We start from the raw sequence: 25,819 nt of genomic DNA on the forward strand, positions 1-25,819 counted from the left end.
AAGAATGTTCTAGGATCATATTTTTCTTATTACTGTGTCACACCATAGGTTTCAAAAAGTGAATATTTTAGGGAAGAACACAAGACAGTGGAGTTTATTCTTCAATAGTACGTTAGTGATGTTATATGCAGTTTCATGACTGGCAGTTAAATACTTTTCCCCAAAGTTTATAAGCTATCAATGTCTGGCATGCTTAGCATTTGCATGATTTGAAACTACAGCTTTTTAAAAAGAAAACAAAAAAACACCACAATATGTATTTAGCACATAATTGCTAAAATGTATGGCATATTACGTTCCATTTTTTGGATTTGTCAAGAACCTTGTACCTAAAAATTGATAATATAGTCTAGTGGTGTGAACTGACATAAATTGAAAAATTATAGTATAGTACATGGTACTTATATACATAAGATCCAAAGACTCTGAGAACAGGAGCAACTAATCAATCCTCAAAAAATAAGAAATACTTTATTTTTAAAAATATTTATTTATTTTGAGGGAATGAGAGAGAGAGAGCATGGAGGAGAGGCACAGAGAGAGAGGGAGAGAGAATCCCAAACAGGCTCCATGCTGTCAGTGCAGAGCTGATGTGGGGCTTGATCTCACGAACTGTGAGATCATGACCTGAGCTGAAATCAAGTGTCAGACGCTTCACAGACTGAGCCACCCAGGTGCCCCAAATAAGAAACTATTTTATTGAGAAGTTACATACATCATGAAAAAAGAATATGTTAAAAGAAGTAGAATCTTGAAAAGATTTGGATATGAGAAGGGAGTAAGGAAGCTCAATGCCAGTAGCACTAAGTGTTTGCAAAGAGAAGCGAAAGATGTTGCCAGAAAGGAGTTGGAACAAGATTGTCAACCCATTCATATCAGTGCAGAAGTGAGAATTTTATTTCAAATTATCGAAGGTTCTGGAGGCTCAGCGAAGTTTTCAAGTAAGAGAGAAATACGGTTAGCGTCATTTTGGAGGGAAGGGACTCTGGCAGCAATATAGAGAATGGTCAAAAGTAGGGAGAGAAACAGTAGGAAGAAGAGTTATAAAAGCACACAAAAAAGGTGGTGATAATCTGAGTTATGGCAGAGGAAGCAGGCATGGAGACAAGAAAAGGAATTAGAGAAGCATTTTTCAAAGGGGAATCTGAAGAATTTGATAACTTCTACCTCTAGAAGTAGAGTTAGTCTGATGAAGATGTTGGAATGATGTGGGGGTGGGGGGGAATAGTGGAAGTGCATCATGTTGAAGATGAAGCAGACTTACAAGGGAAGACTACAAGTTCCATCTTAGAACTTAAGATGTGAGGTAAGTGCAGGGAGTCCAGATGGGAATATGTGTAATTGAGTTTGGGGTCAGATGATGGGTCAAAGTTTTCAGCAAAAAAAAAAAAAAATGTTTCTTTGTCAAAGTCACAAGAGTAGGGGATCGCTGATGGGCCAAATGAGAAAAGTTGGTATAGGAACCTGGAGAAGATTAAAATTTGAAGGATTGCTAGAGGGTGAAAGACAGTCAATAAAATAAAGAGAAGACGTACGAAAGTTCTATCTCAAAAGCCAAAGAACAGGGAAAATACATAAATATGTAAATATCTAAGATGTGCCTAAATAGAATGAGAACTAAAAATAGTTATCTGAATTTGGCCTTTAGGAGTTCCTGTTGATCTCCATGAAAGAAATATCAGAAGTCAATATTATCATCCTTGAGGACACAGCTCATGACTGCTGTGTGTGAGGCTGTGAAGAAAAGTTTAGAGTTGGACACTTGTTTAAAGCACCAGGGAGGACCTTGACCCCGACACTGTTGGAACAGGTGATACAGAAGTTAACTCTAATACCCTGGACAAAACCCCAATGTACAGTCATGTTTATAATTTGCTTCCTCTATCTGTAGGCTAGAAGGATAATAACCTACTATTTTGTAGGCAACTGTTGGAAAGAATAAGAAGCTCTACAGGAAGGGTTTAAAGATACTCGGAACTTGGATACAGTATTTTAAAAATACAATGTACTGACTGTAATTATGAGCATCATCAGTTGCCTTGGAAAACCTTTATTGAAACTCCAACAGAGTTGAACATGGATACAATGCCAAAAATTTACAGATAATTGTGATTTTCCTCATCATGTCTGTGTCTGGAAATAAAGGCCTAACAATAGGCTTTCACAGAGGGCATGAGTACCTACCATTATGTTCCAGGCATGGTGTAAACACAGTTCATGTACTCAAAGAGCTCACAGTATCTCTCTGGTCAATACAAAAAGCTAACCTGGTCCCTCAAATTCATTAGATTTGTCTGTCTCCAAGAGTCCCCACTTCCTAGGTAATGGCTGCATTGTTACTTTGTGTTTTCCAATAAGAAAAAGCACCGTATAATAGACTAATTTCCACTGCTGTCCAGTAAATTTTGATTTGCTTCTAAGTACATTTACAGCACTAAGGAAGTGATTTATCATCATAGAAGCAGAACATTTCCAGCTTTTAGTGATTGAGTCATAGGTTGCTAGACCATTGGTGATTATGACATGGCTATAATTATTTTTTTCAATCTCCTCCTTTTACAAATGAACGAACGGAGACCCAAAGAAGTCAGATGACTAACACAGAGCATTACTGTGATTTGAGTTAAGCATATGACATTTCTATTTGCTGACAGCCATGATTCTCTTGAAATAGCTAATTTATTTTAAACTTCTCTTATGGAAAAATCAATTTTACCAAACATCATTCACTGTTGTTTTAATACAAATGCCTTAATTGTTAGTTAATTGCTATGAATTTTCCAGTAGCTTCTAAAGCCTCACCAGTGCCTGTGTGGCTTTAGGAAGGAACAAAGGATTGGGACTCAAGAATTTCTGCTTCTGGTGCAACATTTTGAACCTTATCCCTAGCCCCACAGTTTCTAACTTCAGACTGAATTGGTAGGTATGGAAGACCTTAAAGCCTCTTTACTTTATAATTCCAGCCCTGACAAGAGTCCCAGTCTGACTGAAGCCTCAAATGAGGGTCTATTATATGAAATTGGGCATCTCTTTGGCTGCCTTCCATGGGATATTCAGTATGTGTTCCTAAGACAATGAAGGCCAAATTCCATATAACGGACCCTTCTCCAATAGCATAAATGCCCAAGATGGGTTTCACTGGAAGTTTATTCTTTCAACAAACAATTGGTGAATACTCACCATGTTCCAGGCATTGTTTTAGATGCTAGGATTTCTTTTCTTTTTTCTTTTCTTTTCTTTTCTTTTCTTTTCTTTTCTTTTCTTTTCTTTTCTTTTCTCTTCTCTTCTCTTCTCTTCTCTCCTCTTTTCTTTTCTTTTTTTCTCTTCTCTTCTTCTCTTCTCTTCTCTTCTCTTCTCTTCTCTTCTCTTCTCTTCTTCTCTTTCTTTTCTTTTTTAGGTAGGATCTACACCCAGTGTAGGGCTTGAACTCACGACTCTGAGATCAAGACTGAGCTGAGATCAAGAGTCAGATGTTCAACTGACTCAGCCACGCAGGTGCCCCTAGACACTGGGATTTTTAATCAATGGAATGGACCCCAGTCTTCACATTATTGTGGGAGAACATAGATGCATGAGAGAAAATACACAAGTTCGATGTTAGGCATTGGTGTTCATGCCTTCTTTGATTTGACCCATTGAACTGTGATCCTGGTCACTTCCCTCAAAGGATATCTCTCTGGCCTGGAACCAAACCTGTGTCATAATCACTGAACTTTTTGCTCTTCCAAGGGGTGGGGAGTGCATTAAATATACTCTGTCTCCCCACTACCATATCTGTCAAAAAAAACCCCTTTCATTGAAATGATTAGAGTTTCTTCTCACTTCTGTGCATGGATTTGAGTGGTCTTTTTTTTTTTTTTTCCTTTAAATCATTTTCTGAGGTAATCATGGCATTGTGCTCCAAGTTGTGGTTTATGGGAAGATCCAGTGGGCATCCCCTCCAGCAGCATTTAGCTCCCCAGTAACAGTGCCCACTTCCAGACTCAGCTTTCTTCCTTCCTGTCACCTAACCCTCCCCCACACCACACGCTCACATAATTCATTGGCAACACCCTCTCTCTCTTAGCTAGCTTTGAGGCTTTGGGGAAATGAAAAGTAGGTCTTCAACAAAATGTTGGGGTTTCCTTATTTTTATAACAATATTTTTTTTCTGTAGAATTCAGGCTTTATTATAGTGGCAATAATTTATTTTGCCAATTGTTTCCTTTGAAAGCTAGTACAATCCAATAAAGTATCACTTGTAAGCACATTGTATTCATTTTCTATTGCTGTTGCAACAAATTACCACACATTTGGAGGCTTAGAACAACAGAAATTTATTCCCTACAGTTCTGGAGGCCAAATTCCTAAAACCAAGGTGTTGTGGCAGGGCCACACTCCCTCCAGAAGCCAGTGGAGAATCCCCTCCTTGTCTCTTCCAGTTTCTGGTGACTTCTGAAGATAAGCGTTTTTAAACCTATGGCTGCACTGGGGCACCAGGGTGGCTCAGTCACTTGAGCCACCAACTTCAGCTCAGATCCTGATCTCATGGTTTGCGAGTTCAAGCCCCACATTAGGCTCACTAATCTCAGCACGGTCCCACTTCAGATCCACTGTCTGCCTCTCCCCAACTCTTTCTCTCTCAAAAATAAATAGATATTTAAACTTATGGCTGCATCACTCCAATTATCTGCCCTTGTTTTCACATCACCTTTTTCTCTATGTGTGTCTATCTCAAAGTGTCCTCTGCTTCTCTCTCTTAAGGATACGTGTGATTGCATTTGGGTCCACCTCTGTGCCAAGATGAGCAACTCTTATAATTTTTAACTCAGTCGCATTGTTTGCATTATAAAGTAATATTTACACTTTTGCCACATAAGGTAATGTACACAGGTTCCAAGGATGAGGAAGTGACTTTACCTTGAGGGGACATTAAATTCAGCATACCACAGATATGGTTACTGAAACTCCATTTTTGCTTGGACATTCTCATTTTCTTTCTAGAAATCAATATAGAATTATCTGATACTTGGATGTCACACAAGCCATTCAATAACCTTTGCATATCTAATGCATGTGGTTCAGTCAGTGACAAACATTACTTCTCTCTCTGTCTCCTATCCTTAACATACACTGGGCCTTTCTTATAAAATAAACTATAAAAATACCTAGTGGGCATTCAGCATGGATTTCATTCATTCATTCAACTTCTTTCAGCAAACATGCATTCAGCCTCATATATCTGTCACATTTGAGTCAGACACTCCAAATAATTTAGTTTACTTAATTTCCCAAAAGTCATTTGAACTAGAGTTTGGCATAGTGATTAAGATATAGAGTTTTGAAGTTGGACAGACTAGATTCCAATCCTAACTCCACCACTTATTAGCTGTGGGAATTATTTCACCTCTCTAAGTGTCAGTTTCTTCATCTGTAAAATGGGTATATGAATACCCACTGCACCCGCACAGTGCCTGGCACTCTACAGACAACTGATGTTGTTATACCCATTTGGAGAAGAAATTGGGCTCATTTGAGGGGTAAAATAATTTGTTCCATCTCACATACATGAATCTGACTTCTAACCTTTGCCTTGTCAACTCCATTTTTCTATAAGAATCTCATTGTGACTCGGCCTCTCTGATAAAGAGTGTTTCAGTGGGTTGAATCCAAGGACAGAAAGAACCAATGTTCTATAACATTATGTAATAATGTTAAAAACGGGAGTTTTAAGAGACTCCTTCTACTTTTCCTCAATGTGTCCTCCTTCCTCTTTCTCCACCACAATATGAATATATACATCTATACTGACAACAAGAGAGTTCTAGTTATGTTATCTACTTGGGTCAGGCTTGTGAGATCCATTAAACCAAAACTGATGATACCTAAGGCACAGTACAATAGAGTTAGAAAGTGTGTTTGATATTCCCATTTGCCCTTCCAGACCTACTCTCCACCCTTTATCCATTTTCCTCCATGCCCCAGGATGCTATCCTATGTGGACTATAGAGAGGGCTTTGTGGCCTTTTGGCTTCCTTTTGGGTCTGGCTAATGGAAGGCAGAAGCAGAAGATTAGACATAGGAGGACAGTGAAGTCAGGGTACCTGTTACTCCAGCTCCCTCCTGTGGGCTCCCCTTGGTTGATGATGTCAGATGATCCTCCTATAAAGCTACTCTCTCCTTTACCTCTTTTTTTAAGGGACTTCACTATTGGTAGTTCTAGGTAACACACCGTGTGTCTGTTGGTTTCCCTAGACTCTATCTCACCTTTTCTGAGTCCCTTGATTAGATTTTATCCAAATAGGCTAATTGGAATGTGCCATCTGTTTCCTATCCTGGGGGACACAGCAAGTTTGATTAGTATTGTCAACTCCAAGGGTGGAGCAGAGTGCCTGGATTTGCAAATCACTTTTACACCTGGAGAAAGAGACTAAGATCCCTGGTGTTACATGGCTTGAAAGCAGCTTAATAAAGCCATGTCCACCATGAGCAAACATGTTCGCTCAGCCTTAACCCTGAAACAAGGTTCTTGAGTTTGAGGTGGGAGGAGACTCTTGTGGAAAGATTCATCATGGTAAGAACACCATTTTATTGAGAATATGTGGAAATTATCCTGTCCATTTGTTTCATTAAATATCTGATACTAATCTGATATTGATTCTTTCCTTGAGAATGTGGATTAATTTCTTTTCTTTTCTTTTCTTTTTTTCTTTTCTTTTCTTTTCTTTCTCTCCTTTATAGGTATGATAACATATTGGTGAGGTCATATGATAGTATGTAATATCAGATCATATGATAGCATGTGCTAATCTCCCTGATTTGATTTCAGCATTGCAACTTATTATTCTTATTGTCTGAGACAAGTTATTCAGCCTCACTTAAAAAAAAAGTAGTTATCTCATATTTGCGTTAGGAATAAAAGCACTAATCCATATGGTAGTGGATTTTATGGTGGATGTCAAAGAACTTCCTTTAGGACCAAAAGACTCATCTACAGGTCTCTTTCCAGGAATTGCTCCTCACTGAAGTCAACTGTGTGGCCTAAAGCTATGCCTCCTTACCAGAGGCATCAGATAATTGTTCACAGCTGTGGGAGGGTACAAAGTCAACCCTGAAAGCCTATACAATTTTGATCATCCTGCAGAATTCGCCGAGGCCTCTGTTGTCATTACTACGCAATTCAAATTCTCCATCTGTCCAGTCCTATTTATGTCATGTTAATCAGCAATTTGGAGACTTTGGTAAGATAGTCTCCAAAGGGTGAATGATAGACTGACAAATATCCAGGTAGCTGCTACATGAAGTTTGAAGGATCTCTTAGCCTAGAATGCAAGGCTGTGCCACTCAAAGTTAAAGGGATTGTTGTATCTCACATTTCTCACCACTGAGAAAGAAGGAAAATACTTGGTGGGTTGTTTTTGCCCTCTGGAGGTAGCATATTCCACACATGTGGGACCCATGACCCTTTCTTCTTTCCAGATTCTCCTTTTTAGAATGGAAGTCTATCCTGTGCCTGTCCCACCACTGTAATTTAGAAGCAGATAACTTGTCTGGCTTCAAAGGTTCACAGCTGGAGAATTTTGCCTTGTGATGAATCATGAGTTTCAACCAAACTTGATTTAGATGATATTTAGAAGAGATTTTAGCTTTAGAGTTGACACTGGGACAGGTTAAATCTTTTAGGTATTAATGTATTTTGCATGAGAGAAGGACATGAATTCCGGGGGTCCACGGACGGAGTATTATGGACTGAGCTGTGTGACTTCCAAGCCCAAAGTGAATGGAATTAGTTCAATAACAATTCATTTGATAACTATTTATCAAGTATTTATATAACTGGGCAAGGCATCATCACATGTAGGTTGCTGGGGCTGGGGACCAAAATTTGAACACTTGGTTTCATCCTAAATAAGCTCAGAATCTGGTAGAGAAAATAAGGCAGTGGGGAATGTGATTTGGATCACACAGAGGGGAGATGTTCACAAAGTATTAAGGGAGCCCAGAGATGAGAAATGCATTGGGCTGGCAAAATCAGTGCAGCATTCATAGAAGAGACGTTGAAATATGGATGCTATTTTAACAGATAAAGAGGAGGGAAAATGAAATTTCTTTTGTAAGAAAGGAGCATCATGCATAATAGATATGCTGGAGAGGGGAGTGGGAGAAAGTTTTGGACACTGGGACGTGTATAATGAACGTCTAGTGAAGTGGTTTCATCAAAGCTGGTAAGAGCTACCATACTCTTTAATCATTTCACATGCATGACTTCATCTCACCCTCACTACCATTTTGTGAAGTAGAGTACTGATATCATTGTTTCAGAGGTGAAGCCTGAGGCTCAGAGAAACTTGCCTAGAGAGTCACAGTGCTCTTCCATCTCGGAGTCCCTTCCTGTTTCTCTAACAAGGCCAAGCACATTCTCGCCATTCTCGCCAATGACATTCGCACTTGCTGATCTCTCTGCTAGAATGCTCTCTGCTAGGTCTCAACCCAAGTGTCAGCTCTTTAGACAGGTTAGCCTGAACACCCTATCAAACTTTGATACTAATTATAATAATACATATTTGTATGTGTTTGCGTCATCCATTTATTTATTCATTTACTTGTATGTTTTATTCACAGCTGTATCTCCTGGAACCAAATGGTAGTAGACACTCTTGGCACACTTAACAAATACTAATTTTAAAAATGCATTAAGTTCTGAGAGAGCAGGAACCTCGTATTCTTGTTCCCTTGTGTATTTCCAGCCCCCCCCAAATAATTTCTGGAATGTGTTAAGGTACTTAGTAAGTATTTATGGCAACAATGAAATAGTAGAGCCAAGACAGAAACCACGTTTACAGAATTCCAGAGCTGAGCATGTAACTACTATTCTGTAGTAGTTACAGTTGCATAGAGTCAAGAAAAAAAATTGAATCCTGATCATGACGAGTCTTTAATTCCATATTAAATAACTTAAATTGTAATGTCTAGACAACTGATGTTTTCTGAGTGAAAGAAGCAGTCAAATCAGAGCTATGCTTTAGGTCAAAAGTTCTCTTCAGCAGCAGGATTAGATTAACTGGAGAGAGGGAACCACACGAGGCGCAGGGAGAAGCGTTAACATATTATCACAATAGCCAGATAATAGATAAAAGGGACATCAAAATCCAAAAGGAGGGCAATGATTCCACAGATACTGGAGAGATCTAATGCACAGAACTGTGGAACAAGACTAGAATTCAGAAATGAAAGATAAGCATGAGACTCCAAGCTATCTGAATATCAGACTGGTGATGTCATTAATTGAAATTGGAAAGACAGTTTTTGAGAGGAACTCAGGATCTGCTGTGGGCATGTTTATTTTTGTTTCCGGTAGAACCTCTTTGGAGAGGTAACCATTAGGAAGCAGGAAAAGCAGAAGAGGCTAAGCTGGCAGTATATACTTGGGAACCATCTGTAGAGAGGTAGTTAATAAATCTGTGATGATAGATAACATTTCCACATTGAGGCAATTGCAGAAGAAGATGGAGAATATACGTATGAAGAACGCCTTCACTGAACAGAAGGAATCAGGAGAATGCAAAGAGGAGGGATCAGGAGAGACAAGAAGAAGGAGGAAAGTGCCCAGTTGTAATCAACTATCAAGGAAAGGTTGTTTGGATGAGTAGAAGATCTTTGTAAATCATTTTTTAAAAGAAGATTTAAGATACAGAGAACAAACTGAAGGTTGATGGAGGGAGGTGGGTAAGGGGATGGGCTAAATGGGTGATGGGCATTAAGGAGGGCACTTGTTGGGATGATGACTGGGTGTTATGTGTAAGTGATGAATCACTAAATTGTATGCCTGAAATCATTATTACACTGTATGTTAACTAGCTTGGATTTAAATAAATCTTAAAGATTAAAAAAAAATAAAAGATTCAAGAAATCTTGCAATGGGAGGTCAGATTGAAAGAAGTTGAGGAATATTTAGTGTCTAAAGAAAAAAATGGGATGGTAGCTCAGTTGAAGAAGTTTATTTAGGAGAGGGACCCTTCAGAGCATGCTTTGAAGATGGATTTTGTGATTTGGGACAGAGGAGTTTTGAATAACATAATGGGTCCAATCACAGTTGGGAAGTGGAGGGCTGGAATGGCAAAAAATTAGAATATAAGAATTCTCTGTTTCTGACAAAAGCAATTCTGAAATGATTGACCATGAGATCTAGGCTTCCGTAAGGAAACAAATAATTCTTGAGTGGATGTGGTCCTCTGAAAGAACTGAAAGAGGTCAAGATCAAAGCACGCTGTGGATAAGAAGTAGTAGATTGAGTAAGATCAAGAAGTGAAGAAATAAAAACTATAGCTTGTGGATTGAGTTAGAGAGGAGGCTTTCATAGGTTTTGGTTTTGGAAGGTAGAGTAATTTTAGGCATATTGATATACCTAAATATAAAATAAGATGGAAATGACAGACACTGGAATGAGGAGTGTGAGGAACAGGGTTGATGTTCTCAATGGACAGTTATCAAAGAACAATGACTAAGAGGGAACTGAGAGGAGAGCCACAAAGCAAATATGAACAACACTGAGTCCAAAAGAATTTACAATGGCCAGTTATAATGAATGAGTTCAGGCATAGTTGCTTACAAGGTTTCTAAGGCAATTAACAGAAGAATGTTAGAATATAAATAATAACAAAAAATTCTTATAGTGCTCTGTAATACATCTGTGGAGTACCTAGCTAGGCACCAGGTACTAGGCTAGGTACTTCAGTACCTAACTTCTGTGGGGAGTGTCAGATCTCACATTTAATGCAATGGAAGTCTGGAAGGCAATAGGACTCTTTCATGTTGGTTTAGCTAGCTCTTTATAGAATTATGTTCAGTGAATTGAACTTTAATATTATATCATCAGATTTTGGCATGGTCACTACAATTATACAACATGTCATAAGACATTTTAAAGTATATTTTTTATCAACATTTACATATTTGGTTTCATTTAATTCTCATGAGAAACCCACAAATATTACTCTTCTTTTTAAAATGAGGGAATAAGAATCAGAGTAAGAGGTTGTTAAAAGTTTTCCAGAGATCAAATGGCTCATTAATCATACATAGAACCAAGTTTTGAAGCCAGTCTATTGACCATAGATTCCACTTTCTTTTAATGTTAATTTTTACAAAAGAAGAGTGCATGGTGATAGAGGTATCTCTATAAGCAGACATTTTAGGTCTATTTTTCTGCCTTTGCCCCAGATGTACAAGCTGGAACATCACTTCAGGAACACTTTGCTCTAGCCTAGCAGGATTTGGCATCTGCATTACATAGCAGGGCATCGTTTTATTGTGTATTGTACATAAACTTTAGAATGAAACACACATAAAATACCATTAGCCTTGGAATAAGGAGAAAAGAGAGATTAAAAAATGAATAATACATAACCACTACTTCCTATCAAAGCAAGAGAAGCAGACATGAGAACAAGTAAGCTAGAGAAAGCAACAAGGAAATGAAAAAAGCATGGGAAAAAGTTCCTATGACTTGCTTATGGAAACAATGCTTGAGCTTGAGGGCTCAAACACGGAATTTGTTCATGAGTTGCTTCAAAATCATGTTTCTGGGTCAATTCTAGAGGGTGGCATGAGTTGGTAGAAGATGTCTATGGCTAGTAGACAGCTCTTCCTTTTCCTGTTGGGAGTTTTTATCTCCCAGGTAAGTGTCAGATTATACCCTGAAGAAACTCAGGCATCAACCGGGTATAAGGGTCTGATATTAATGCTGTTTCTTGCCATGCTAGGGTACCACAAATAATATTTATTGTTATTATTATATATAAGAAATGAAAAAAATAGAGAATAATATAATGAACATATAGTTATCTCCACTGTAGATCTGTAACACTAAAAATATAGTTGAAAATCCCTGTGTAGCTGTCCTCTATTACTTTGGTATTCTTTATACATTCCTAGACTCAATGGTTTTCATTTCCAAAAATGTCTTCATTCTATAAGTATACATTCATAAACTATAGTATTGCTGTCCATGTTTTAAAATTTATATGAATTGTTCCATCTTATACGTATTCTTTAAAATGAGTTTAAAAAATATTTATCTGTATTGATGTATGCAAATCTAACTTGTTTATTTCATCTGCAGTGTGGTGTTTTGTTGTGTGACTGTATCATGTTTCATTTTTTCATTTTCCTGTTAATGAAGAGTTAGGTTTCTTTCAATTTTCTTTTACTATTAAAACAATGCTACAATAAACAGTTCTTTGCAATTCTTTTTAAACACATGTGCAAGAATAAAAACTTAAGGCTGGAATTCCTGGGTTGAACAATGCACAAATTCAGTTTATTAGATATGATTTAGTTGCTCATCAAAGTGGTTGTCCCAAATGTACATTCCTTTCAGCAATGCATGAGAATTCTTAATGCCAATATATCATTGTCAAACTTTTTTTAAGCTTTGCCAATCAAATGGGTGTGAAGTGTTCTCTCCTCAATTACTAGCAGAGTTGATAATCTTATTATACGTTCATTTGTCATTGAACTTCTCTAATTCTCATTAGAAATCCATGTGTGACTTTTAGCTATTGGCCTAGATACTACTTTGACAATAGTTTTTATTATAATGAATTATTTATATGACTGAAAATGGCAGCAAAGAGTGTCACATTACAAAGAGCCCCAATGTTGAATGATGCTCAAGGTGATTCTCCTGCAGCTCAACAATAATCCCTGAGGTTAATTCTGGGGAGAACTGCTTAAGAATGTCAGTGATTACTTTCCCATCACATGTTTTCTATAATCACCATGATTTTTTCTTAATGGAGTATCAAACAATAGTATGGTACTTTATGGCCAAAGACACCCTTTCCTCTTCTAAAATATCAAATAGAGTACAATAATATTATCAATAGTTTGAGGAAGTAGAATGAACTTTGAATGAATCAAGAGTGAAAAATGATCAAATCACTCTGAAAAGGCTGGTTTTGAACTGTAAAAAAGAGAAAAGTTTCTCATAAAATCTGGTATATTTTCTCAGCTCTCTTTTGAAAAGGTGATATTTATTCATAGTCCGTTTTTCTTACTTACTTCCATTTTTTAACTTGGAAAGCCTATTCTTTATGACTAATATATTCCACTCCCATTCGTCAATAATAGACAAGCACACTAGCCATTCATTTAAGGTAAAGGGTTTCATAGACTGTGATATCAGCCACTTGAAATAATTTATGCAGCTGCAAATCTCCTGTGTGAATAATTTGAGCAGAGCTGTGTCATCCAATATGAATAAAGAACTTGACTGAGCTGGCTTTTGAAGAGGGTGTATCCAGTCTTACTCCAAGACCATTCTAGAGTGTTTGAATATCCAGTATGAACAAAACTTCTAAAGTGGGCTTATTCCTTGTAGATAAGTTATCTTATTGACCTAAATGGATTCCAATAATTACGTTGATCAGTTTATTGAAATATCCAGAGAATAAAAATCAAAATTAGTGATTCTTCTAAGGATATGATAGAATCTTATTATTCTTATTCTTCTTATCATTTATGAGAATAGAGAAACTCAATATCTTATGGTATATCAAAGTATATTAGCATTTGACTGATCCAGGGTATATCTTATTTATTTATTCGTATATTTCTTAAAGTTTTTATTTAAATTCCAGTTAGTTAGCATGCAGTGTAATATTAGTTTCAGGTGTAGAATTTAGTGATTCATCACTTACATACATCAGCCAAGGCTCATCATGACAAGTGCCCTCCTTAATTGCCATTGCTCCTTTAACCAATCCCCCCACCTACCTCCCCTCCAGCAACCCCTCAGTGTATTCTCTATAGTTAAGAGTTTGTTTTCTGGTTTGCCTTTCTCTTTCTCTTTTTTCCCCGTTCTCTTGTTTGTTTTGTTTCTTAAATTCAAAGTGAATTTGTACGGCATTTGTCTTCCTCTGACTGACTTATTTCACTTAGCGTAAGTGAGACTTATTTCTCTAGCTTCATCCACGTCATTGCAAATGGCAAGATTTCATTCTTTTTTATGGCTGAGTAATATTCCATCGTATATATATCCATCTTCTTATGTTCTCCCTTCTCTACCTAGCAGTCTTTAGGACTGGTCATTGCTCAGTAAATAAATAAATTTACATAAATAAATGATGTTTATTGAATACTTCAAATGCAGAATTAGGTTGTCTGCAGGAAAACTTTTAGAATTAATATGAGAGTTCAATAAGGTATAGAGCAAGCCTATGCAAATCGACAGCAATAATACAACTTATAAAATATACTAGATGAATTCAAAGGAATTCATTTTCATTTGTATCATTAACTCTAAGATTATCTAAGATCAATCTTACAAAAGATGCATGAGTTTTTGTAAAGAAAGAAAGCTAGAAGAATTTATGGTAGTTATAAGTTAAAGATAATATATCAAGAGTCTTATGATACAAAATCAATTACATCAACAAGAAGATGAAGGAAATTTATATATAATGCAGACATTTCAATGCATAGATGAAGCAACATTATTGCTGATGGTTCAGAATTGAACCATATTTATATGAGCCAAAGGTGATTTTAGCCCCATATTTAGCAGCTACAGTTGATGCAGAAGCAGTTATTTATGTCTGTAGTTATCCCCAATTCCCTGCTTGCTTTTAAAATTAGGTCTGGCTGAGAATGACAGAAAATGTAAAATAACAGCAGCTTAAAAACCACAGATACTTAGCTTTCTGTTTTTAAAATACAATATGGATGGGAATGCAAGCTGGTGCAGCCACTCTGGAAAACAGTATGGAGGTTCCTCAAAAAACTAAAAATAAAAGTACTCCACGACCCAGCAATTGCACTACTAAGCATTTATCCAAGTGATACAGGTGTGTTGTTTTGAAGGGACACATGCACCCCCATGTTTATAGCAGCACTATCAACAATAGCCAAAGTATGGAAAGAGCCCAAATGTCCATCAATGGATGAATGGATAAAGAAGACATGGTATATATATAAACAATGGAATATTACTCGGCAATCAAAAAGAGTGAAATCTTGCCATTTGCAACTATGTAGATGCAACTGGAGGGTATTATGCTAAGTGAAATTAGTTACAGAAAGACAAAAATCACATGACTTCACTCATATGAGGACTTTAAGAGACAAAATAGATGAACATAAGGGAAGGGAAACAAAAATAATATAAAAACAGGGAGGGGGACAAAACAGAAAAGACTCATAAATATGGAGAACAAACTGAGGGTTACTGGAGGGGTTGTGGGAGGGGGGATGGGCTAAATGGGTAAGGGGCACTAAGGACTCTACTCCTGAAATCATTGTTGCACTATATGCTAACTAATTTGGATGTAAATTTAAAAAATTAAATATAAATAAGTAATGCACACACACACATACACACAAAATAAAATACAATATGGAATTCAGCACTCCTGAAATGATATGGTAGCTCCACAATTATCAGGAACTATTTCTATTTTGTTGCTCTTCCATCTTGAACATGTGGAACTTCCTCCTCCTAGTTTAAGATGACTGAGCTCCAACCATTATGTTGGTATTCCAATCAGCAGAAATGGGAGAAGATAAATAAGGGTATACCCAATTTTTTTAGAGATCCCTACAGAAGTCACAAAATGATACTTCGGTTATATATAACTGAACAGTACGTGTTCCATGACCATGCTTTTCTGTAAGGGAAGCTAAGAAATGTAATCTTTACTTAGAACAGTTATATGCTTAACTAAAACTTAGGGTTCTGTTCCCAAAGAAGTGAAGAATAGATATTTGGTGACTTCTACTAGTCTTTACACCCAACATTAATTAGCCTTCCTCTATTATAGAGAAATTCTGTTGACTGATGACTTTGGAAATAAAATGAAGGTTGGGGAGAATACTGTTTTCAATGTGGCCAGCAGATCCATTTTAGGAGGAGTTTTATAATTTAATAATAAAAATATGAGTTAATACAATATATGATACTTAAAGACTTCTATAGCCATATTTTGCCTAAGAGAGGCTACCATTTTTTTCAAAACACCACTGAAATTCTCATTTCCTTCTAAATACAGCTTTTTCTATGAATTCTCTAAAAAAAACCAACACAGATTCACAAGGGGAGCAGAGAAAATCGCAGATAACCTATGCCTATAGCATAACTACAAGACAGTGAACACCACAACTACAATTTGTGTGCAGATAGAGAAATATTTCCAAACTAATGGAGCCAAGCTGCAGAGCTCATGTTGGAGCTGCAAGTCAAGTGGAAACTGTGAGGAAGAGGGAAAGGGGCAGTGGGGGCAGGGGTGATAGAACACAATAATATTCACTCCAGATAAAAAGAGTCCCACCATAAAAGGGGAAACCTTGAGGACAGGACAAGGAATTGATAGCTCAGAGGGCTGAAGGGAAGGAGATTATCTCATGAAGACACTGTTGCTGCAGATGGAGAACAACCTTGAAGTCTTGGCGATAAAGAAGGAAAAAAAAAAGCAGTGAACATTAAGAGTGTCACCAAAATAGAAAATAATCACAGAATAAGGAGATACACCTTCTGCACAGAACAAGGGAAAATGCTTCCTGAGATGGACAGAAGAAGCTCTCTTCAACTAAGAATTGTGTAAGCCACACAAATCACCCCATGCACCTGTTATTGTTGGCCCAGAAAGACAGAAGACATTTCATACTTAACAGAAGATGGCAATCAACGTTAATATAAGATGAAAATAGGAATGATAATCATAGAATGTCAGATGATAAACAGTCTTCCCAAAACATACCATAAAGGAGAGGAAAACAGTAAGAAAATTCCCCAGTCTTAGTTAAGTATTGTTAAATATTTTCAGATATCAGGGGTACCCGGGTGGCTCAGGTTTTGACTCAGGTCATAATCTCATGGTTCATGAGTTTGAGCCTCAGGTCGGGCTCTGTGCTGACAGTGCAGAGCCTGCTTTGGATTCTCTCTCTCTCTCTCTCTCTCTTCCTCTCTCAAAATAAATAAACAAATTTAAAGGAAAATTTTCAGATATCAAAATGCAGTTGAATTAGAAATTAAAAAATTAGAACATAAATCAACATGAAGAGAGAAAAAGAGAAAAGGAGAAAACATGGGAGAGGAGAAAAAAAGGAGAGCTACTAAGCTAGAGAAGGAGAGAGAGTGCACAAATGTGCAAATATGTTAAATATTGATGTAATTCCTTGCCATGAACTTTGAACTTTTTCTGTAGATTTGGAATTTGTTTTTTAATTTTATTTTTTATTTTTTAAAATTTATATCCAAATTAGTTAAAATATAGTGCAACAATGATTTCACAAGTAGATTCCTTAGTGCCCCTTACCCATTTAGCCCATCCCCCCTCCCACAACCCGCCCAGTAATCCTCAGTTTGCTCTCCATCTTTATGAGTCTCGGGGTACACACATAGACACATAATTCCTTATAGCTAACCACTGTAGTAGGGGCTGGGGATATAGAGGCTATCTGGTCTCCTAGGGCTTAGGTCCAAATCATAAGAATGGGGTATGATAAACTCTCAGGATAAACCTGAAAAGGCAGGTTGACTCTGGTGATTTGGGAAAGAAATAATGCCAAAGCCCAGTCAGTGTCAGCTGTTGGTTAACTAATGTTCTAAAGCTCTTAAATGTCCAAGAAACTCATCATTCTGCCCTGCAGGATGGTTTGCTCATGTCTCTGGGTTTTTCACATGCTGTCTTTATCCAGAAAGTCCTCTTTTTTTTCTTTGCTTCTAATTCCTACTTGTCACCTCCTTCTAGAAGCCATTCATTACCCACAGGCCGAGGTAGGTGTCCACTCTCAATGTTCCCATAACTCCTGTGTTTGTATCCACCTTTGCTAGTCAAATATTGGAAGTCTGTTTGCTTGTTCATCTCCCACCACGAAACTGAGTTCATTTAGGGAAAAACTATGTCTATTATCTTTCTATGTCTTTACCACCTGGCATAATTTATGGTTCATAGAAAAGTCTTAATAAATAATGAATCTATCATGAGTGAACCAGTGAACAATATACTGTATCTAGAGTTAAATCTACATTGTTATTGTATGAAGACGGTGCTGTTCGTAGTATTAAGTGTTATCCATTCTGGAGTTGAAATTAAAAACTTTTAATAGTACCCAGCAGCCCTATTCAAGACTTTAGAACAAAAATAATACAAGGGTAATGCCACAATGTGAAAATAGTTACCTTAAATGGAACAGCCAGATATCAGAATGAAAAAATAATGCTCATATGAAATTGAAAATCCTTAGATTCCTGAGACTTCCCTTCTGCTATCTAAATTTAATGTGGATGGGGCGCCTGGGTGTCTCAGTCGATTGAGTGTCTGACTTCGACTCAGGTCATGATCTCGCAGCTCAGGTCATGATCTTGCAGTTCATGGGTTTGAGCCCTGCGTCGGGCTCTGTGCTGACAGCTCAGAGCCTGGGGCCTGCTTCGGATTCTGTGTTTACCTCTCTCTCCCCCTCCCCCGACTCACCCTCAGTCTCTCTCTGTCTCTCTCAAAAATAAGTAAACATTAAAAAAATTTTAAATTTAATGTGGGTAATTTATCACAAGTACATGCCAGCTTTCGTTCATTCATGTGCTTTACAGCCTCTGTGTGCACTTCAGCTGTTGGCTTTAGTGAATGTACAAGCTATCAGGTTAAATAACTTACATTGATTTTCTTCTGGAATTGAGTCAAAAACCTGGAGTGCATATTTAATACATACGATTTCTTAGAAAAGAATGACAGTATTGCCATTAACAGCCATTCTACTAGACGTTCTGCATTCTGCCCTTCCTGGTGTATATTTAATGGCACATCAGTTAAGGACAAGTTAAGTGAGTAAACAGCACTTTGGAACTTGAAAAATGTAGTTAGTCAGATTTTGATACATTTATGTATCAAATTATGCTTATTTTGAAATTATGCTTACTCTACTTTAACAGAGCTACAACTCTTGGACTGTGTGTATATATATATATATATATAGCCAGTTAGGAAAGGGTATTTGTGACTACTGAGGCCATAGCAGGTGGGAAAGCATATCCACATAGGTGACTGATGACTGGCCCACTGAATATTTGACTACTCACAAAATTGGGCACTTTTTTCACTGAGATGTCTTTTTTTTTTTTTTTTTTAAATCAGTAAAGGATTTATTTTATTTACTGGGCTCTTTCAATGCCATTCATTTACTGATTAATTTTTTTCTGTTCATTGATTCATTTAGCAAACATTTTTTCATGCATCTACTACAGGCCAGGCACTCTGGTGGAAGTGAGAAGAAAAATAGCACATGGTGCCTGCCTTTTTGAAGTTCATAGTTTATTGGGGGAGACTGACAAGTATACTAAAAATTGTGCACTGCGATGAATACTATGAGAATATTATTGTGATTACATGGTATAGAAACATTACAATCAAAGGGAGTATCAGGAGATGTGGTTTGCTTGGCAACAGCCACAGATTACCGAAACACTTGAGGTATAGAATCAAATCTGAGTCTAAACTTGTGAAATATGAGATTAGATTTAACAGCTCAGGAATTTTTCCTTCTTTAGTGAAAAGACAATTACTGACTTCTTAGAATATAAAATACCTGGGAGACATGTCAGTTAGGGGGAAATGGAAAGGTTTAAGAATAGTGTAATAATTACTATCATCAACGTTCCGAGGTGGTGGTCAACCTCATCTGTGATCTAAAGTGCTGTCTGAGTAACAAAGGGGAAAGACAGGCAAATTTTAGCAATATTATCTTTGGCTAAGCACAGTCACATCCTCAGGGACAGGAGAGGCCAACATCAAGTCTGTTCCTCAAATCTCAATAACATGTTAGTTACACAGGTGATGCCAAAAGCCGAACAGAGTAGTTGGTTTAAGGAACTTTGGTTCTGTCTGTTTTCTCAGAATGGACCCATCTCTAGGGAAGAATGAAGATGCTCAAAGCTAGAGAGCATGACCACAAGGGAAAAGAGACAAGCCCGAGCAATTTACGGGAGCACAGCTCTCACTTATTTACCACACTGACCTCCCCCTGTGGCCCCAAGTCCTTCCACCCCCTCACCCTTTTAGTTACTGATATCCATCTGTACCTCAGAACAATTTGTTTTTTGTTTGTTTTTAACAGCTTTAATGAGATACAGTTCATATACCATACCATTTCCACATTTACAGTGAACGCTGAGTTTTGGTATATAGTATTAAATATTAATTTCTAAACATTGTGATAAAATGTATTAACACAATTTGCCATTTGGGGCATTTTTCAGTGTACAAATCAGTGGCATTAATTGTATTCACAATGTTGTACAACCATCACCAGTATATGCTTCCAAAATTCTAAAATTATCCCAAACAGAATCTTTGTACATATTGAGCATTAACTGCCCGTTCTCCTTGCCCCACAGCCCTGGTAACCTCTAATCTACTTTCTATACCTATGAATTTGCTTAAACTAGATATTTCATATAATTGGAATTATATAATATTTGTCCTTTTGTTACTGGGTTATTTTACTTAACATTATGCTTTGAAGGCTCATCCATGCTGTAGCAAATATCAAAACTTTATTCCTTTTTATGGCTGAGTAATATTTCATTGTTTGGGTATACCGTATGTTGTTTATCCACTCATTTGTTGATAGACATTGGGTTGTTTCCACATTTTGGCTGTTGTGAATAATGCTGCTATGAACACTGGCATACAATCAGAACAATCCATCTTTACAGTCATTATTCGATTACTCTAAGTAAATCCATAGAGTTAACAGTTTAAAAGTTAAGCAATTCTTCCAAAGTCATTGAAGAAGTCATAGCCAGGAGAAGTTTCTAAAGACTGCGTTTCCATTGGACTCTATTTTCCAAGATGGATTGACACCTCTAGATTAAATATATAATTACAACTAACCTGGGTACCTTTGGGGCTAAAATGAGTTTGGAGTTCCATGTGCTACAGAGGTGGGACATAGAATGGAACCTGAATAAATGTAATTGAATAGCTGGCCATATAGGTGAGGAGAAAGAACTCTTAAATTCGCGTGTATAATAGGCTTCTGTGAGTGCTTTAACAATATTATGTAAAAATAGTGCGCGTTTGAAATCACTGGATGAAAACCTCAGCGATTCTTTACCTACAGTATCCAGATTTTATCACAAAGGTTGACTGCTGTCTAACTTCTAGTCTCTTGTATACAAAGCCTAGAAAGGTATTTAAGAGTATGAGAATTGTGGAAGCCACATCCAATTGTATGATACTTTCCTGAAAAGTCATTTCAAAAGAGAAATCAGCTCTGATTCACCTGCTTTTCTCACTGGCATCAGATGCAGAACCTTGCGGCAAGAGTAAATAACAGGGGCCAGCTTTGGGGAACCCTCATCTTAGCATAGTTTTCAATTCCTAGAACCTAGCTAGAGTTCATAGACTAATAAGCAAACACAATCATAAGTTGGAATTCTAAAGACAAGAGAACCAGAGAGAAGCTCAAGTTGAGTGTAACGCCACATTAACATCAAGCTGATGGCTCAACGAGGTAGATAAATAAGCTAACCTTATATGGCATTCACACAAGTTGTGGCATGATGCTGCACGTTTCCACATGTCCTGTCATTGGTATACACTTGTGAATTCTAACCATCTATTTATAAAAATCTTGTTCCTTCCTTGCCTGTCAGGGAACTAGGTTTGAGTTCATTTCAGAGTAACACTGATTGCCAGGAAGATGGAAAACCCACTCACAGAAGGCATTGTCACAGTGGCTTAATGCCTTTCAGACTCCTGAATAAGATTATAAATTCAAATAACTTTTTCTGGTGTAATCTGGGAAGTAATAAACATAATTCAGTAAAATGAAATTATTCTCTAAATGTTGAATATTTGTCCCTGTGTTTATGCTTGGTGTGTGTTTGGTTGTGAGTTAGACAGTGTGGGTCATATGGTTGGCTGTTCTTTGCTAGCCCTCTGACTTTGGAGAAATTACCTCCATCCTGCAGTTTCCTCAGTCAAATGAGAAAAATCATAAATCCTAGATTTTTAATGGTGGGAGTGTTAAGTGAAATGATAAAACTCAATGCTTGATACATAGTATGTAGTAAACCAATGTTAGCGATTACATTTATTTTTCGATTATGATATTCAATATGTTTGAAAATAAGGATTCAATAAATGTATTTTAGATATTTTATCAGTTATTATTTTTTGAGACCCAGTTGCAAAAGTTGAACAAGACTAGGGATACCTTTGAAGGAGGTGTGAAGTCATTGTGTATTTAAGGAGATCAAATGCCATCCAGCTCCCATGGAGAGAAATCCATTTCTACCCTTGGCATTCTTTACTAGAATTATTTATAGACTGTGACAGGGTTTAGAGCCTCCGTTAATTTTAAAACAAACAATGAACAAAAACCCAGCACGAAACATTTTCACCCTCACTCTTTCACCCCCAGCAGGTTAACTAATCCTTTTTTAAGTATGTTTTTACACCAGAGTATCTGGATAAAAAAAGATGAACAAGGCCCATCCTGGCAGAGGGAAAGCCAACAGCCCTAAGGTCAACTCATGATTTGAAGGCATTCAGTTTTTTTTAATCTTGTGACCCTAATGCTCAAATGTGAAGTGTTTTATTAAGAAAATCCCCATGGTTCTTGTGCAGTTAAGCCTGTAAGGTTTTACTAACTCTGGGAAAATACTCTGTGCTAGTCTTTTTAAGCATTCACAGATAGTTGAGTAAAAAAAACTGGAGAATGATAAAGATATCTCTGAACAAATGAGTATAATCATTTATCTCCCCCAAATATCTTAACTTATGTTTAGCAGATTTCCTTAAAGATCTCCTTTAGAGGGGTTTGATTTAGCACTACATAGAAGATATTTTCTTCTCTTCCATTATTATTCCTTGATTCAATAATTGCAGGAACTCAAAGAGAAAAGAGGAGATGGGGAATAAAGAACAAAGGAAAATGTTCACCTCTGTTTTAGATGGTAACTGGAATTAGAAAAACTTCGAGAGGCTGTAATACCAACATTTAAGAGCATGGCCTCCAGAACCATCCCTATAAGGCATTTTATAGAATTTGAGAAGATATTTCAGAATATACATTCACATAAATCTTAAACTGAATTGTTTTTAAAATTTGAGGTGATGGGCGCCTGGGTGGCGCAGTCGGTTAAGCGTCCGACTTCAGCCAGGTCACGATCTCGCGGTCCGTGAGTTCGAGCCCGGCGTCGGGCTCTGGGCTGATGGCTCGGAGCCTGGAGCCTGTTTCCGATTCTGTGTCTCCCTCTCTCTCTGCCCCTCCCCCGTTCATGCTCTGTCTCTCTCTGTCCCAAAAATAAATAAAAAACGTTGAAAAAAAAAATTTAAAAAAAAAAATAAAATTTGAGGTGAAATCAAGATACGTTCAAGGATTTGCTTTGGGGATAAAATTAATTTAAAGAAAATAAAGTCAAGGAAAAAATGAATACAGCATCAAAGATGTCCCATAATTCTTACAAGCCAACATATTTTATGAAGATGACATAAACCAAGTCTAGACATGTGACTTAATCATAGTTCCCTTGAACTGAATATTTCCTATAACACCAGAAAATAGACAAATTTATCTGCTCTGCCACATTTTCTCTCCATCCAGTTGTAACACCAATGCCTTTTTAAGTAAAAACAATTCTTATATAAGAATCTGGTATCTGTCAGTGTAAATTTGCATTGACTTTTCCAGGAGTATTTGGAGATTAAGCCTTGGAATTAAAAGTAAAGTCTATGACTTCAGAGATTTCATACACCTGCAGCCTCAGACCGAATTTGTAGGCCTGTGTGTATGAACACATGTGTAACTGTGTGTGGTGAAATGGTAAGTGGAGGAAAGGCAGGAAAGCCGTCTCCGAAACCCCCGACGTACTAATTTACTTCGCTTACGTGTAAGGCTGTTGATTTATCAACAGATTAAAGCCCAAGATGAGCCGTGAGAGTTGTGTTTGATTAGACAAACAATTTTTTTGATGGGTATGCTTGGGGACTTCTCATGGGAGATGAGTGAGAAGAATTAGCTCTCAAGATCCCCATTAATCAGAAGAAAACTACCGAAACGATAATTTCTGACTATTTGACCTGTGGTCTAAAGTCCAAAAATCACTTGGACCAGGCTCCAAGCTTCAGAACACCTGAAAACATTATGTCCAAATCAGTGCTGTTTGTCGCCATAGTTTCTGCTTGTTCTTCTGATTTTGATCTTCAAATACAGACAGAGAAATCACGATGTGTAGCCAGTTGTGAGCAGAGACACCAGACCACATGTATGCCAAGGATGTAACCACAAATCCCAGGCCCAATGTGTTAGAACATTAATTATGCAAGCATCCAGTCAGATAATGTAATCATCTCATAAAGAAGACCACAGTGATTTACCACTTACATTCAGATGCATCTGCCTCCTTTAAACCTCAAGGCCAGATTCAATTTTCTCTTTCTCAGCATCTTCCAGAGCCACAGTTTTGGAGGAGGAGAGTGCAAAGTGCAGAAAAATTATTGAGCTGGTTTTAACCCAGCTGTTTTATTTTTTATTCTTCAGACTTGTCTAAGGTCCTCTGAGGTCCTTGCTTTCATTTTCTCAACCCCAGAAGGAGCAAATGGAAAAGGCTCAGAGAAGCATGGGAGTTGTTCCAAGAGCAGTGCTGTGAGCATACATTTGTCCTGCTCAGGAGCGAGGTTTCGCCTCCACCTACACTCTGAGGGGGCAGCTGTGATGTCTCGATGGGATGAGAGAAAAATCAATATGCATGGCAATCTGGTTCTGTGCCCATGGGACCATGGAGAGAAGATATGCTGTGTGCCATCAGTGTGTCACAAATGAAGGCTGCCACCAACAGCCAGGGCACCTCTGTGTTAAAACAATTACTAAAAGGAAGGAGTGATAGTTGTAACAGCAGAAGCAGATTTTCCCACTCCTTTATGTCTCTTTTTTTTCCACTTGCTTCAAAAATCCCTACTTACCCTTATGCTCCTATGAGGGAGCATCGGTTCTATGATATGTCTGGGTATTCAGCCAAGAAGTGGATTTTGGGGTGAGAAGCTCAGTTACTGATTGAAATAATAAGAATGATAGGCACCCCTGACTCAGATTTAGGTAGAGGCAGTTGGTGGCATTTGACCACTGATAGTGAAGCATCAGAAAATGCTTTTATACATTGAACAACTCCTTACAAAGTGGAAACACACACATCAATTCCTGAGGAGGGAGGGCAGGTGGTAGATTTTAGAGTCATTGAATGCCCTGGGTGGGGAGGCGGAAGAAATAAGTTCTCATTAGGTGAAAGTGAGTGGGATTGCTTATTTTCTTAACTAACATTGTCAACCAAGGAGTGAATATGGATGACATACCTAGAAAGTCTACAGGACCAGCATTTTTCTTCAGGAAGCCCTGCACAGAGGGTGTCCACATGGGAGGTAGAGGCAGCAGAGGCCTCATTTCTTCCATCTTCCAAGTCTTGAATGCTCACTTTGCAGAGCAATGACACTGTGTCCCTTTTGAGAGTGACTGAGTGCAACAAATCTCTTCTCGGGCCTTGATATTGGATGCTGATGAACACCGTGGGCTTTTCCTGTTCACATGGGCAGACAACGAACCAGGCAGTCAGTGCCTGCTTCTCTTTTTATTTTATAACAGATGGAAAATTCAAAGCATTTAAAAATTAAAAAAAAAATTATTTTGCGGGGAGGGGCAGAAGGGGAGAGAAAGAATCTTAAGTAGATTCCATGCTAGGCATGGAGCCTGACACTGGGCTTGATCCCACAATCCTGGGATCATGACCTGAGCCAAAAATCAAGACTGTTAGATGCACAACTGGCTGAGTCACCCAGATGGCCCAAGA

The 25,819-nt window shown here is 37.6% G+C and overlaps 1 protein-coding gene and 1 long non-coding RNA gene across 2 annotated transcripts in view; one reads left to right on the forward strand and one right to left on the reverse strand.

Annotated features, from left to right (window-relative positions):
- Positions 1-2,382, forward strand: part of LOC147582014 (uncharacterized) — a 42,064-nt gene extending 39,682 nt beyond the window's left edge. Inside the window, exon 3 of the long non-coding RNA XR_015249825.1 lies at positions 1,649-2,382. This is a non-coding gene — a long non-coding RNA (uncharacterized LOC147582014). The remainder of the gene's footprint in view (positions 1-1,648) is intronic.
- Positions 1-25,819, reverse strand: part of GABRB1 (gamma-aminobutyric acid type A receptor subunit beta1) — a 384,633-nt gene that overhangs the window by 173,986 nt on the left and 184,828 nt on the right. The gene's annotated exons all lie outside the window — the stretch shown is intronic.

The sequence above is a fragment of the Puma concolor genome, chromosome B1 (assembly GCF_028749965.1).
Source record: "Puma concolor isolate L17-30 chromosome B1, mPumCon1.1.hap2, whole genome shotgun sequence".
Lineage (NCBI taxonomy): Eukaryota > Metazoa > Chordata > Mammalia > Carnivora > Felidae > Puma > Puma concolor.